The following is a 17,871-nucleotide window of genomic DNA, read 5'->3' as shown; positions in this document are numbered from 1 at the left end:
TACTTCATGTGATGACACTGTGACAACGTGGGTTTGACACCTCCGACTTAAAGGGATGCTGAAGAAAAATGCTGCCTAGGAAACAACCTTACTCTATATTTCAAATCCAGTTTTGTTTTCTGATCATGAAAGACCATTCTTTCACAAACATCAGTGACCAGATGTACATGTTTATAGCTGCAAATGTGGAAGTGTGGAACTCTCCCAAAATTTATATAATCCCTTCAATAAAAAGAAAAACAAGTATCTCAACCATGGAGGAGGAGAAAGAGGAGGAAGAGGAGGGAAAGGAAGAAAAGGGCAAAAACAGCATCTCTCATTTTTCAGTCTATCATCATCTAGTAAAGACTCCAGTATAAATAAATAGCCAGCTATCTTTAATGTATTTGATAGTGAACAACTTCCTAGGTGTAGCTGTTCCAAAATATTATTCATGAAACGATAAATATTATGTTTTATTTGTATTGTATTGTATTCTTTCCTGTTCCTTTGTTTAATTTATTTCAAAGTAATCCACAGTTCTATTAAAAAAGAAGTTTCTGTTAGCCAATATAGCTGAATGGACATAAAAGTGTTAAAGGTAGTAGAGAAACATTTTATAACATAAAAGTGTTAAAGGTAGTAGAGAAACAATCTTTTCACATTTGAAGATCCCAAAGGATTCTTTAGTCCCTTACTTGATTCTTTAATTTATACTAATATTTTATAATGGCAATATTGTCTTAGAATTCATTTCCCTTTGTATGATATTAGCCAGTGTAATTTAAAATAATTCAAGATATAGTTCATAGTCACATCAAGCAGATTCAGACAAGCAATGGCAGCTTATTCAAAATTTTTATTCCATGGCATTGTCATACTTTCAGCCTGGAACTGGCAATATTTCCTGCTACTGAAATAATTTTTACTTAGGCTTAATGGTCTAATGGGGATGCTTCACTTTTTTCAAGTCTCATATAAAATGTCTAAATTTTCATCCTCATTTTAAAAAAAACCAGACTTATTTTTGGAAAGTTCAGCTTTGTATGTAAGACATAAAATTTGTTTCAAATAGCCTAAGCAGCTGTTTTATTTCTTAATGTCCTTTTATGAATCAGAGGGCAATTATAAATCCATTTCTTAGTAGACATAATTCTGTATTCTACTTGGGTTGCATGACTAAAGAGTTTGGGTAATAGTCCTTGCTTGTATGAAAGCTTTAGCTGTAAATCAATATGTTGCAGCTTATTTATTACTGCAATTACTAGACAGCGGGAGAAACATGATTGGAAGTGGGTTCCGGTAAAAGATTCAAACTGAGAAAAGAAACTTCTACTATGGTGGGACAAGCTTAAAAAGCTAGCTGTGACCTTCAAATCATTAAATGGTTTGTGCTTCTTACTACATTGTTAAAATAATATCCATAGCAGCACACAATAAGAACTACATAAACTGAATATCAAACATACAAAATGCATAATATGCATTTTAATAACTATTCATTCATTCTATTTAATTTTAGAGACTTTAAAAATGATTGAGATTTCAGTTCAATTTTTTTCAAAACCTGAATTTCATTAAGTAATGTGAAGCTAATGATTTTTACCTGATATATTGGGGGCCGCAGTGGCTTACATGGTAATGAAGCTGGGCCCGCACATTGCTGAGGTTGAGTCTCAATTCCCGTGAGCAAATAAACCACTTAGGGATAAGAAAGGAGCCTTCCACGATTGCCTACTGGCATGCAGGCATCCCCCGGGTAAAGATAACACTGCCCAAAAAAATTACTTTCACAGAGGCAGCCACCCCCCACCTCCATGATCCCTGGCTAAAACCAAACATACCTGATATATTAATTATTAATAGCCATGTTTTAATAATAAATGTTTCTGGTATGCCTAAATTTACCGATAATGTGTGTAAGCAAATATAGTCATAAAGGGGCTTGTTTGATCATAGCATATAAATTAAAGCAATTATCTTTTCTATACCATGGTGTTACAGTTAACATGTTGTATCCCCACCTAGCAGTTTGAAAACATGCAAATGGAAGTAGATAAATAGGTACCACTTTGGTGGGAAGACAACAGCATTCTGTGTGCCTTGGCGCATAGTCCTGCTGGTCACATGAGCACGGAAATGTCTTCAGACAACTATGACTTCCTCAGCTAAGAAACAGAGATGACCCCTGCCCCCTAGAGTTGGACATGATTCCAACTTTACCTTTACTTTTATGAACACAGCTGTGTTTTATTTAATAAATCAAGCATGGTATATGATGTTTAATCAGAATGTAAAAAGATAAAGTTGGCTTAGTTATTGCTAATCAAAGGAATATGGATCAATGGCTATTAGATGGCAGTGCAACTGTCTGAAGACCATCTGTCTGTAGAGAGACAAATGGACTTCCTTGTGCAACTGGTTGACCACTGCAAGAACAGCATGCAATGAGAGAGATGCAACAATGGCAAGGGCTCCATTCCTTGTGGCAAGAGGCTTTCATTCCTTTCATTTATGCAGAGAGAAATGATCAACTCATAGACCTATCTGTTGAATAAAGAATATAGACTGTTTTATGGATACATAAAGTGAAAGAGATGCAAAGATATCAAATGGCCTTTAACTGATCTAATACATCTTGATGAGACTGGATTTGCTCCAAAGAGATATATGAAGGATAATATCAGAAATATTAAATTACTATCAACAAGATAAAATAAAACCTAGGTTTTCTCACCTGGAGATAAAGCCAACATGCTAGTAAATTGATTTTTATCATAAAAATAGAACAAGGAAACAAGCCCTTCTTCCCTTCCCTTCTCTATTTTTATTGGCATTAAAACCATTGGCAAAGAAGGTATGAAAAGAAAGTAATTTTTCAGAAGTTACATTGGCAAAAATATGCTTATTTAATTATATAAAATAATGCATAATGCATACATTTGTGCCAACAATGCATACATATGTGCCAATAATGAAATATCTGCAAGAAAATAACCAATCTCAGAAAGCACCAAGGACCCTACAGTTCAACCCCGAGCTACAAATATTCTCTTTGTTGGTATCTTGGAATCTGAAGGACAAAACCTCAAATGAAAGCTTCTGTTAAACATGCTATTTTGGTCAATAAAATTATAACATACACCAAAGCATTCAGCAAACATTAATGGCTACGTTACCTTGCACAATTTCTGATACACTGGTTCTGAATCAAATTCCATGGAGCATAAAGCCAATCAGGGCATATGCTGACAGTATAATGCAGCTATACTTTAAAAGCTAACCTTTCTTTTTCCTGAAGAAAAAAGTTCAAGATATATTAAGTTGTTAATATTCAGACAGTGTGCCATGGAGAATATTTCTTTAGAAAATACATACTTACTCTTTCACTGCAACGCTCATTTTTATTCCCAACTCCAATTAAAAGTAATTGCTTGAATAGAAAAGGTACTGCAGGTCATATCACATATAGCTGAAGCAGCTAAATGTAAAAGTCATCCACTTCTACTGCATCAAGCAAAGCAGAAAAGGCTGGATCTAGAAAAGCCATAAACCATGATTAATATACAACAATGAATGGCTTTGCCCAATATGAGCCAAAACTAAACAAATCCTTATTAATTTAGCTTGATTGTGAGCTTCATTTCTGAGTCTAAGTGTTTGGTGATAATGAATGCCTAGCAAGATTTCCCCCATTTTTTTTCATTACATGTGTGCACAAGCTACATGTGTTAAGATTAACTAAGACCTGGCTGTATTCTTCACTTGTAGAATTAATAAGTCAAACAATACTGGTGCAGTGTAGAATGATAAGAAGATAATAGCACATAAACACAATAGTAGCAGTTCAAAAGACCTGGAAGAATAAACTGACTAGCAATATTATGTAATGTGTTTTGGTTTATTTTTATTTTTATTTGGTCTCTGAGGTGGATTAAATCTGATGGTTATAATATGTCTTGACAGTAATGCTGGTTTGGAAAGAACTTTCTCTAGAATGTGGAACATCAATGGATCATTCTTCTTTATAATTGCCTACAGTGTGATCTCAAAAAAAGAGGCAACTGGAAGAGGCATTCCCATCACAACTATTAGTTATAAGTGTGTTTTTTTTAATGAAAAACCATAACAGCTGAAAGAGGGTAGTAATATCTGGGTATAAAAGTAAAATAACACAAACTAAGAGTCTACTTGCAAATAAGCAGAAAGTATTTAAAATTGCAGCTGTGCATCAAAGAATAATAATATCTGCATTTGGAACATACAGAGGATAGTTTACATAAATGCAAGATTCTCTGGGAACATTTATGATCTCTAAAACTTTCTATTGTAAGCAAATTTGAATAGGTGACTAACCATAATTATACAGCTTAATGTTGCACAACCTATTTGTTTGTTTACAATCTAAGACTAATGCAAAATTTAAAATAGAGACACCATTAATACATACATATGTGCAAGTACACGTATAAATAAGAGAAAAACCCCCTATAAAATTAACAATTTTTTTTTTTTATTGAATTTCTATACCGCCCTATTCCCGAAGGACTCAGGGCGGTGCACAGCCATGAAATAAAACACATAGATATACAAAATTTAAAATCGAATAAAATGAATTAAATAAATTTGGCTGAATTAATACCCATAATTTAAAATACCCATAATTTTAAAATACATTAAAAATTTAAAATTTACACTTAAAAGGGAGAAGATTTAGGCGAGGCCAGCTTGATGAAATAAAAGCATCTTCAACTCGCGGTGGAAGGTGCGCAGATCCGGAATCCTCCGTATCTCTGGGGGGAGCTGATTCCAGATCGTCGGTGCCCCCACAGAGAAGGCTCTCCCCCTAGGGGCCAACAGCCGACATTGTTTGGCCGACGGCACCTGGAGGAGCCCCTCTCTGTGGGAGCGTACTGGTCGGTGGGAGGCTGTTGATGGTAGTAGGCAGTCCCGTAAGTAACCAGGTCCTAAGCCATGGAGCGCTTTAAAGGTGGTAACCAGAACCTTGAAGCGCACCCGGAAGACCACCGGGAGCCAGTGCAGCTCGCGCAGGAGAGGTGCTACATGGGAGCTCCATGTTGCTCCCATAACCACCCGCGCGGCCGCACTCTGCGCCAGTTGGAGCCTCCGGGTGCATCTCAAGGGGAGCCCCATGTAGAGAGCATTACAATAGTCCAGACGAGAGGTGACGAGGACATGAGTGACTGTGCGTAATGAGTCCCAATCTAGAAAGGGACACAACTGGCAAATCAGGCGAACCTGATGAAAAATCCTCCCGGTCACGGCCGTCAAGTGCTCTTCTAAAGACAGCCGTGAGTCCAGGAGGACGCCCAAGTTACGAGCCCTTTCCGTGGGGGCCAATGATTCGCCCCCAATAGCCAGCGATGGCGCCAGCTGACTATATCGGGACGTCGGAAACCACAGCCACTCGGTCTTGGATGGGTTGAGCCTGAGCCCGTTTCTCCCCATCCAGATCCGTACGGCCTCCAGGCACTGGGACATCACTTCAAGGGCATCGTTGGGGTGGTCCGGGGTGGAGATGTACAGCTGGGTGTCGTCAGCGTACAATTCACTGAAGGTGCCAGTTTCTATAAGCTAAAACTATATATAAAAATTTTGCTATTGTCTTCAAAACATCTGGGTATTGATCATTTCATATTTCAATCTCCTTATCATGAATGGATGATTCAAGATTCAAAAATGGATGTATTAGCTTTGATCGCCAATGAGAGTCCAGGGATGTTTTAAAAGATGTACAAAACAGAATAAACCATTATGTTTGAGCAAAAACAAACTCATCTTCATATGGAAAGTTGGCATATTAACCAGTTGTTGCTTTAGTAGGGAGAACATCTATATGGGCAAGGGAGACGAGCCCCTGAATGTTCAGCAAGTGAAATAACAAGCTAACGATACTGATATTTGGTTTTAGCTAGCAGTTAGATGAAAAGTCACCAGGAAACTGTATGTCTACATTAATTCCTGCATTAAGGCTAACTCATTTTTTAATAAAAACAAACTTGAATGAATGAATGAATGGAACCAATAACCCAATTGTATAGCTATTTCTAGGGATTCTCAGTCATCCAGGTCATGGTTGTCCCAAAGGTGCTTTTTCAAGAGGCAACTGGACTTTCTGGTTTTTCTTTGAAGAAGTTTTGCTTTTCCAGAAGCTTGTCCAGATCTCTTTTTCAACAGCTCTTCTTCAAGAGCTGTTGAAAAACTACAGAAGCTTCTTGGATGAGAAGTGAAACATCTTCAAAGAAAAACCAAAAAGTTCATTTGCATCTTGAAAAAGCACCTTTGGGACAATTATCCAATTCTTTAAATTGTGTACTGTACATCATTTGAATAATTCTTTCCTGAGTTTGCCCTGAAATTACTGGGTACTGGTAAGGCTAGTCATAACTTAGAAACAAAATATACAGGTAACAGTATTGATTCCAAGTTTTAAAGACATCTTATAGGCACACTCACATTAAAATCAGTGGTGCTTATTTCAGCAATACACAGCAATACACAACAGCACAGACACTGAACTGGGATAGCTGATAAAGCTGATGAGAGAAATGAAAAGAAGGGAAAAGGAGAAGCAATTGCTCAAGCCCTACATATAGATGTTTTAAACATTAATCCAATTCAACATGGAATGAATTCTATTATTGTTGGGAAACAACTGTGATTATTATAAAGATTAGTTATTTTTCATTTCTTAGTACAAGTACAAGTAAAGCTCTAGTCACATTTTATGAAACCTATTTTGAATGTTTAAATTTCATTCTTGCTGCAAATGCCTTTTTATTACATTGATGTCTATATTCATTTGTATTATTTTATAATACATTTGTTTCATTTGCATTTTGAATCCCGCCTCTTTGGGAGGAGGTGCTGAAAAGCAGGATACACATACAAATGCAATTAAACAACTGTCATTAAAAACAAAACAGACAAAAAATCTTATCTCTAAGCATCTTTCAAGTGTACTGCTATGAATCTGCTTCCCTAAAAAATATGTCCAAAGAACAGACACATGAAAGAATATAAACGTTGAGCATCCTTGTTTCTCAATGCATGAAAAAGACAAAGAAAGGCATTGCTCTTACTGGATTGAAATCTGTCATCTTCTCTACATAAGATTGTGTGTGTGTGTGTGTGTGTGTGTGTGTGTGTGTGTGTGTGTAAAGATAAGACAGTCTCACAGCAATTTGAAATATTTTCAGGCTTGCCAGTCACTCTTGCATGTTCTCCAGACAGCTCTATTTTTAGCTATTTCCCTTTCTTTCTTTCTTTCTTTCTTTCTTTCTTTCTTTCTTTCTTTCTTTCTTTCTTTCTTTCTTTCTTTCTTTCTTTCTTTCTTTCTTTCTTTCTTCTGGCTCTGCCTGGATTCAACATTCTCAGATCAAGTCAATTTTATCAATTGTCCACTTGTCTTCATAAAACACATGCTCTTCTAGTGTAAACATCCCCTTGTTTTGCTGGCTCAGATTAGATTCTGTCTGGTGGAATGGGAGGGCAACTCTAGAGCAAAGAAAGGGAAAAACAAAAGAAAGGTGCATAGACATTTTACAGAATTTAAATCACCATCCTAGAGGAAAAAGAAAAACTAGTACAGGTTCTATGGAAGATCAACTGGTCAGTGTTTATGTAAAATAAGAAACACACAATTCTGCCATAGAAAAGCGATGTCTGGAAACCAAAGAGATTATTTCAGCTTCTTGGGGCACAATGTCATTGATATTAAATCATTATTGAACAAATAAATTGTAATGATTGTTCATTATATATCTGAGCTGAAATGAAGGAAATGTAACACTATACATCTTCATATAGGCAAAACTACCCTAACTACCGTGATGTATGCCAGTCAGACTTGGACTGTATACAGGAGGCAATTGAACCACTTCCACATGACCTGCCTCCGTAGAATTCTGAGGATCCGGTGGCAGGACAAGGTGCCAGACACAGAAGTTCTCTCCAGAGCAGGCCTGCCATCAGTTCACATCCTGCTGATGAAAGCCCAGACACGCTGGGCAGGCCATGTTGCAAGGATGCCAGACCATTGCATCCCTAAACAGCTCCTCTATGGTGAGCTGTCTCAAGGAAAGCTATTGCACTGGGGACAAAGGAAGCGATAAAAAAAAACACGTTGAAAGCCTCTTTCAAGTCCCTTGATAGCGACACCACCACCTAGAAAACCCTGCCACAAGATTGATCGACATGGCGCCCGCTGATCCACCAAGGCTGCCAGACATCTGAGGACAGAAGAACAACCATAGCACAAGAGAAGCGAGCACTCTGCAAAGCCAGAGTTGCAAATGCTGCAACAATGGTGCCCACACATGTCTTCCCAACATGTGGCAGAACGTTTCATGCCTGTATAGCTCTTACCAGCCACTTGCGGACACATTGTGGACAGCTCACAACCTGTTAGATGTCAAAGTCCTCTTCAAACACAATGGATGAACATCATCATGTAGGCAGAATTCTGACTGAACTGAATGAATCCAGGAGCTTATCAGTGCAAGAATGCTTATGTTACATCATTAAGTGTTTTCTGACTAGCCACTATCCATGGCTAATTTTATTCCCCTGTCCTATGTACTATTTTCTTCTTTAATAATTAATTCTCCCATCCCAACTGGCATCTTTGCAAATAGATTTATTTGTTTTTAATGCCATACTTAATGCCTTTTTTAAAGGCACATATGTGCTATATACACGTACTATGTTAAAGACTATATGAAAGTCAAGCAGCCAGACATCTGTGTATGGGAGATAATAATGCTGATCCATATTACAGCTTGTATATATATGGATTGTAAAGATAATACATATGAATCCCTCTGAACACAGCAGATACACAAATAATCTTTGTTAAAAGTCCTTTTTTTTTATCAGATCACAAAAATTAACCAATTGTATGCACATTTCCCTTTTATTATCTAAAAATGAAAAACTGATGAAGCCTCTCATTTTTCAAAGCATTCAGTATCAGATACTATGTATAGAAAGAGCTCAGAGGGCAGATGAAGGTATCATGATTCATGACACAAAATGGTGACTTGCGTCAGAAACTGAGGTGCAAATAATAAGGATGGAGTATGTGTCCTGATATCCCTGTGCACATATCACCATTATGATCTAATCTTGGTTTGATAAACAAACTAATGGGCAAGCATCCTTATATCCTTGCCTATTGTAGACTATGATTTAGGCAATATGCATAGCAAATTAGCAGAGATACCATGGTCTCACATTAAGAAGTCTTAGCATGCAGCTCTGAAGTTGGTAGACATCTGCTATTTTAGTGGGATCCTTTAACTTTTTTTTTCTTATTCTTTAAGCTTTTAAAAATACATTTGCAGCAGTTTGGAGGGAATTGCTTGTTTTCTTATGTATTTGTTACATTTTTCTTATAAGTGCTTCAGGGTCAGTGTGCACCGTGCAGTCTGCAGCCATAAAATATTCAGTAAGTGTGTTCTTTAGACACTAAAAGGTTGCCCATCCCAGTTGTATAGCTACCAGTATTTCTTTCATTCTTGTTGGCCTGTAGCTGTATTTTCAAACATCATTCAAATAATGTTCGTCAACTTTGGCAAATTTAAGATGGGAGGAGTCCATCCATCTTAATATCGCCAAAGTTAAGAAACTCTGAAGCACATATCTATGATTTACTCAGTGATTCTTATGATTAAGTAGAATCACATTTAAATCTTACCCAAAAAAATATATCTTGTTTTAGGTCAGTATCTTCAGCTAGGGAGAGGAAAGCATGACATCTTAGTATTATTTCAAAGATTTTTTTCTTGCTTTGACTAGCTAATCTATTCATCTGGCAAGAGAAAAAAAGATTTGTCTTTTCCTTATTAATTCCACTTTGTTTCCATCCTCAATAGACCACATTACAATCAGTTCATTCACGTGCACTTTTTGCTCTACATACAAAGCCTACGGAAAATAGCAAGCCCTGTCTCAGCACTCACAACTGGCAGTCAGAGATACGAAAAGCAAAAAGAATCCCCTGTTCACTAGTGCGTGTATGGTTGCCTCTTCTTTCTTTGTGCTTACCTTTGCCAATGTCACCGACCAAGTTTTCTGCATAAAAGCAGCCACCACAAGTTAACGGCGACATGGTGAATTGCCAATGTAGGACAAAAATCTATTTTACATAGAAATGTAGAAATGCACTAGGCAAACAAGGGAGCGATTGAAATATTTATGGCTTCTGATATAAATTATTCATCCTGTAACATATGGGTGGGTGAGATTGTGAAGTCAGCAAAGAGTGAACAGCAAACAAAAAGAAAATGTAGTGGCTCAACCATTGTTCACCACATAATCACTGAACTTAGGGTTTTTTTATAACTACTTTAGATCACTCCTTTGAGGAAGGAAAAATGAATCCTAAAAGTCCATAGTAATTGCCTAGCAGTAATTATAAAAGGTTATTTTAAAATGCTATCAAGCAGGCTTCAACTTTGCTTGCTGTGGCAAAAACTCTCCCTGGATTAGAATAAAGCCTCCTACCCCATTAGGGAAGAAGAGTCTTTTTTGCTCCTGAAACCTGACAAAATTGCACAGCCAATTATCATATTTTGGGCGCATAATGTGAAGACCTAACTATCTTAAGAAGTTTATATGATGCAGAGAGAGAGAGAGAGAGAGAGACAGAGAAACAAAGAGTGGGTGGGAGACCGAGACCATCGAGACAGAGACAGAGACAGAGACAGAGACAGAGACAGAGACAGAGACAGAGACAGAGATAGAAAGAGAAAAGAAAGAAGCCAGCAGTTAGGTGGATGGGGTCAACTAGGGTGCCCTATTTAAAAGAACTCATGAGCCAGGTTGAGGATAGACCAGCTTGGAAAAGATCTATCTATATACAGTAGTTACCAAGAATCACCATTGATTCGATGCAGACAATCAAGCAATCAATCATTTAATCCCACATTATCAAAAACATAATCTTGTTTATTTAATTCATTGCTTTACTCCTAAAGTGTTCTTTCCAACCAAGTCAATTGTTTCTGATTGGTTAATAGTAAAAACAATCCCTAAGTAAAAACTCAACCTTCTTGAACCAACACAAAAAAATAACTGGTTATCATCAATTTAACTGCCTGTTTAAAAGGAGAATCTTCAAAGTTTTCTGCAATGATGCATAATGTAACAAAATTATTATGTTGATTTGCATGATTATCTCTGCATTCATACATGATCCATTCTTAATATGCCATTTGGGGATTAACAGTGGCCAAAAGCAAATGACCTTACAATCTTCAGTGTTTCAGAGAATGCAAAATTAAAGTGAACCAACTCAACCTGTCATTCAGGGAACATTTTCTATTTTTAATATAATCAGGCCAAATAATAGCAGCACTGCAACTCTTTGCTTTTTACTTATATAATCAAGGAAAGAGAAAAGTTTGCTTTAAGCGATGACCAAAAACTTGGAAGGTAATTTATTTAAAAAGCCAGCATCAAGGTCCATTTGCAAGTGCAGTTCAGATCAGTGTGACTCTTTTACTGTAATTCTGTCAAGTTAATTCATTCTTTTCAGGTTGACTTCTCTTGCCAGTTTTCCGTTGCACAGACATCCTCCCGTAGGCAAAATGAGCTCTCTGCAGGATTTGCAATTTACCAAAGTAAATTTGCATGAACTTCCCTGTGAATTTTTTTTAGAATGTTCTGAAGATTTTCTTTGGTTCACCAATCTGCCAGATAGAGAAATCATTCCTACTTCCACTTCAACAATAGTTACTAATTTAGCAACTGATGAACTTGAGCCTCTTCAAATTTATATTAGAAAGCAACCAAGCCTTATTTACCCAGCAGCATGAATTTGAAGCAGGAGAATAAAAAGATCCATCAGGATCTATAACCTTTTCCACTTCCTGCAGGCAGTTACATATTAAATGCAACTGTCTGCAGGAGAAAAGCTTTTACTGGTCAGCCTGAGCACGCATTGACTTCCCTATGAGAGGATTCTGACAGTGCAGCAAATACAAAATGCAAATCAGACTGCACAGTTCTGGATGATAAACAACTATCTGTATCTGGAGACATTCTAGCACATTTTGCAGCTGCTGTAGAATATCCAGGAATACAACTGGGTAGGCAAGGCCAAGCTGTATATAAGCATTTCTCAAACTTGGCAACTTTAAGATGTGTGGACTTCAGCTCCTAGAATTCCCCAGGATCTGCTGGATGGGTAATTGTGAGAATTGAAGTTTACACCATTAAAGTTCCAAGTTTGAAAAAGGCTAATATACTGTGGGAAGCCGCCTCCTTCCTAGAAGAATGATACATTTTGAGGAATATTAAAAAAGGCAGAAGATTATATTTCCCTAAATGAGAAATGAAGAAACATGTTTTTTTTTTAGAGGCAGGAAGTAGACTCAGCCTTTCTTAATAGTCCCCAGCAGATATTTTGTGCCCATTAAGAAAGATTGGGCCAGCCTATTCAGAAACCAGCCCCAGTCTCCTTGCCTCCAAGCAGAAACTGAGGAGGCCACCTTTTAGAAATGCAGATTTGGTAATCCATTCAAGACAGGATATTTTGAAACAAAGGCAGAATGGTAGGATTAGAAGCAGCCCAGATCAGTCCAAAGCAGTGGTGGGATTCAATTTTTTTTACTACTGGTTCTGTGGGCGTGGCTTGATGGGCATGGCATGGCATGGCTTGGTGGGTGTGGCATGGCTTGGTGGGCGTGGTAGGGGAAGGATACTGTAAAATCTTCATTCCCACCCCACTCCAGTGGAAGGATACTGTAATATCTCCATTTCCTTCCCACTCCAGGGGAAGTTTATTGCAAAATCCTAATTTTATCTTAATCAATTGGGATTCGGGAGGCAGAGAATCGATGGGGTTGGGGCCAGTCAGAGGTGGTATATACCGGTTCTCCAAATTACTCAAAATTTCCCCTACCAGTTCTCCAGAATGGTAGGAACCTGGTGAATACCACCTCTGGTCCAAAGCCCCTTTATTGCACCATCCCCAGAGCAGCCCAAACATCAATCAAATTAGCTCAGACAAGCACCTAGGATTTGCATTTCCTTTTTTGCCTATAGAGCCAGCTATGACCCTACATAACCCCTATATGACCCCATAGGAATCTGACAACAGCCAAGAGAATATTAGAGGACATGTTTGTGCACAGGAACAGGAAGCTCAAACACAAAGTCCAAAGAAAGTATAAAAAACCCCACTCTCAATTTCATTTTGTCAGCTGCACCAGAACCACAAACCCTGGTGGTTCTGTTAATCATTAAATCATTTTCCAATAGCATTCCATGTTTCCAATGACTTTCTCCCTGCTTGGAACTGAACCAGATGAATATTTCTTCCAACAATACATTTTCAGATAGCATTAGAAACCTAACCCTATCTGTAATGCTCATAAAGTTCCACACACACACCCTGCCAAAAAAAATATTATAGGTCTGATTGCAAAAGTTGTGTAAAAGAAAAATTCCCCAAATCTCTTTCCAAAATAAGGAAAATCCACACACATTTCATGTCCCATCCTTGTGACTCTTGGTCTTCTAAAATAAGAATGTTCAGTGTGATCCTGGCCAACAACATATTATACTCTATCAACTGTATATGGGTTTCAAAAGTATTTGAAATTGTGCCATCAAGACAAATAAAACATTGCTTCCTAGTATGCCACAAAGAAAATTACAGTGGTACCTTGGTACTCATAATTAATGAGTACTAAAAACAATAAGTACCAAACAATTTTTTCCATAAAGAATAATGTAGTGAATCACAAGACAGCCGACACCAATGCTTGTGCATTGAGTACCAAGCAAACAATGAATATTGGGACAAAATTTTCACGTCAAAATGTATTGAATACCAAATTTGATGAGTTTCAAAGCAGTTGACTACTAAGGTACCACTGTAACTTATTTAGATTTCTATGGCCACCTATATACCAAAGTGATTCTGGACAATGAACAAGTTCAAAGATTTTTTTAAAAACCCACTATAAATACATGCAGAAACAGACAATATATAATCCCACCCTCAAAATCAGAAACCATAGGCAGCTGAGAACAAAAAAAACAAAATAGTGTAAGTTCCACATTAAATGCATGGAGCTCTTTCTCATACTCCAACAGGTCAGCTAAAATGGGGATACTGCAAGTCCTATTGGCTAAGAACTGCTGGTTGGCTAGACCTTTGATATTGTGATACCCACGCTGTGGAACTTTCTTCTTCCCTGCTGGCTTTTCATAAGTCCTTAAAGACCTGGTACTGTGTCTGGACCTGGAACCCCGAGTGTGTGCAGGGACCCATTTCTTGGCTATACTAACAATTATGGTGTATGGTTTATTCTTGGCTACTATGTGTTTTAATTTCTGCATTATTGTAATTGTTTTTATTTTATGTTTAATTTTGTTCACCCTCCCATGATACTTATTGAGATGAATGACTGCACAAATTGAACAATTAAATAAATAAATCTACACTTCACACTTAATCAGAGTTTGGCACATACAGCTAGGAAGAACATCTGGGAGATACAGCATCAACTTTGGGTAAACTCTATCCTAATCCAGTTCTGAACCTTGGATTAAATTTAACTCTTTATTGTTTAAAAAGGATAGCTACAGCAATTGTGGTTTAAAATTGGTTGATCTGAATTTAGTCCTAATGGTAACCGTTGTTATTTGTCTAAAGGCATGAAGAATGTCCCAACACCTATGTCCCAAAGGTGTTTTTCCCAAAAGGCAACTGGACTTTGAAAATGTTTCACTTCTCATCCAAGAAGCTTCTTCAGTACTGAAAAAGCTCCTTCAATGAGATGTGAAATGCTTTCAAAGAAAACACCAAGAAAGTCCAGTTGCCTTTTGGAAAAAGAAATATCTTGGAACAACTATGACCTAGATCACCGGTGTCAAACTCGTATGTTGCCATAATGTGATGTTTTGCTCCTTTTTCTCCATTTGCGGATCTGGGTGGGCATGGCCTGCGCGTGATGCATCCGGCCTGCAGGCCACCTGTTTGACATTCCTGACCTAGATGATTTAGAATTCTATAGACATGAAGAACTATGGTGATCAAAGTGGAAATGAAAACTGAGTATATGGAAGTAAACATGGAATCATAAAAGCCTAAGCCTTTATATGATTTGTTCAAGTCATGTTAAATTAAGATTAGTAAAAAGTGCTAGTTGACCACAGACTTACATGTGAAATTTAGAAACTTTGGTTTGCGGCATTTGAAAATGATCAAGATATTTTTATTGCTTGTTCCATCATTAATCTCATCCTTCTTTGGTTAAGCAAACATCATGGGTTTTTTCAGAAGCAAGTAAATATGAATAATGAATTCCCATTATTCTTTTATAGTAGCTCTCTAATCTTCTCAGCAGTTACAGTTCTCTATTTGAACAGATGGCTCTCATGATAGAGATAAGAAGGTTATTTCCTGAAAAGAAAACATTTCATCTCTTATGCTGTATCAGAAGGAAACAACTTTAATAACTCACTTTACAGAGTAAGAGAACATTTGGATTCTGGAACATTTGATGGCAGATGTTTCTACTGTGCCCAGCAGCAGTTTAAATGAGGTATCATTAATGGTAATGTTATGGCAGTTCATAAATCAGCCAAGAAGAAAACAAACTATACTGCAATGGAGAAACAGAAAAACAAGGACTCTCAAGAGATACTTATTCCCTGTTGGGTTTATAAGATTAGTGTCATATTTACTAAAACTTCTATTTACACCATTTATATTGACTGCCCAAACAAATACTTCTCACAAAAATATTGTTCAAACAAAAGAGAATGCTAAATATTGCATTTCTGCCATCAAATGATATTGAGATACCAGAGATTTTGTAAATATTAACATAGGGAAAGATTGGGCATCTCTTGTTATCTATCTATCTATCTATCTATCTATCTATCTATCTATCTATCTATCTATCTATTGTTATTTTTATAAATAACTCAGGGTTGCAGGCATACTAATAACCTTTCCTCCTCCTATTTTCCCCAAAACAACAGATTTGTAAAGTAGGCTGGGCTGAGAGAGAGTGACTGGCCCAAAGTCACCCAGCTGGCTTTCATGCCTAAAGTGGGACTAGAACTCACTGTCTCCCAGTTTCTAGCCTGGTGCCTTAACCACTAAGACCAACTGTAGAAGAAGACTTAGGGTAAATCTCACTTGCTTAATATCAAGAATAGATTGTACTGGTTTATTCTATGCATTTCAGAAATCATACATTTTAATATTTTGTCATGGTGATATGACCAAATCATCATTATAGTCATTTTTCATAAACTGATAATTGCAAACCATCAGTCCAACATGTTGTAAATATGTGTCTGATTATATTTAAGGATTGCTTGATAGCAAAAGTTAGTGAAGCTGGAATTAATCTGGTTATTTTGGTCTATAGATCCACTTGGAAACAATAGACCATTTCTTTATTCTTTTTCAGATAGACACCTCACCTAAAGCAGTAATTTGACTTAGGCAACAAGCTAAATCTTATGCAATTAATCTAATGCTTAAATTATCCAAGTTTAAATGCAACAGAATAAGCAGAAAAATGTGTATAAAATAGTCCAGAGGTCAGAATGCATCATCAAAATATAAGCAGCAAACTCAAAGGATTAGGCAACAAGGCAAGGTCTCAGGAAGGTCAAGTTTAAAAATGTAGGTTTATGCCTCAGACATTACAAGGCAAAGTTGTTGCTGATTTTTCTCCACTACTAATTTGAACTTAATATAAATTTCTTAATTCTCACATAAGCCCAGCAAGTGCTAATTTTCTGACCAGGATGCAGAACTAATTAGGAGGAGTTCCTGAATTCAAAATACATTCCCATGATGCATTGCCTGGAAGTCTAATTATGGCCTGATTACTTCTTTATCAACATGAATTACAGATACCCTGGATCTATATAAAGTAGTGGATGTATTGCAAAGGTCCACCCAATTACCTCATAGATTCAGAGGGTTTTCACAGGACACTTACTAATTGCTTTTCAAGCAATTAGATGGGCAGTTGCACTTCACATTTAATTGATATGTGCTAATTGAATCAACTGTGGTTGATCTAGGCAACTAGAACACTGGTTGAGATTGCTCCAGCTTGCCTTCTGTGCATTCAACAACTCCAACATCTTAAGATGCTTGAAGAAAATCAAGCAACTTAACAGACACAACAAAGATGAGAGAAGACCAGAAGTGGTTGTATCCAAGCAAAGATAAGAATATGTTTTTCTGCTTATGTATCTGCATATTCCTACCTACTTGTTTTGTTAAAGAAAAGTGGTTCAAAAAAACCCTTAGGCTATTTTTAGAGAAAGATGGGCAAGAGAAAGTCTGTGCAGTCACAGTAGAAGAATGAGTGGGTTTTCATGGTGGATAAAAGTTGATGAGCAGTTTCACTTGGTGGTCATGGGGTTTTGCTTGAGGCTTAATGCTCTCACCAATGTTATTCTACTTCTACCTGAAATCACTTCAAGTAATCATCTGTTATTGTGGAATGAGGTGTAATTGGATGTAATTATATATTGCCACCATGGACCAAGCACAAAATAACATAGAAGAACTGAACTGATGCTCAGAAGCTATATGAATCTGGATGGACTGAAACATTCAGATTAAAGATGGAGTAAGAATACCTCAGTAAACAAACTGGCAATATCCTAGCTTCAGTAATTACTCCAGTGGGTTTGTTTACTGCTCCCAAGGAGATAATTCATGATAAATGTGTTCTTGCAGAATCTAGTGTCTTTGTGAAACAACAGGTAAAACTAGTCACAGATCCTGTCATTTACTGTCCTACCTGGATCAAGATACTCTATTAACCATAAGAGGTAGTCCTCCACTTATGACTACAATTGAGCCCAACATTTCTGGGC

Source organism: Pituophis catenifer, unplaced genomic scaffold, assembly GCF_029215685.1.
Source record: "Pituophis catenifer annectens isolate HBS135680 unplaced genomic scaffold, rPitCat1.0.hap2 SCAF_6, whole genome shotgun sequence".
NCBI classification, from domain to species: Eukaryota; Metazoa; Chordata; class Lepidosauria; order Squamata; family Colubridae; genus Pituophis; species Pituophis catenifer.
The sequence above is the reverse complement of the archived record's forward strand: the minus strand, read 5'-3'. Positions refer to the sequence as shown.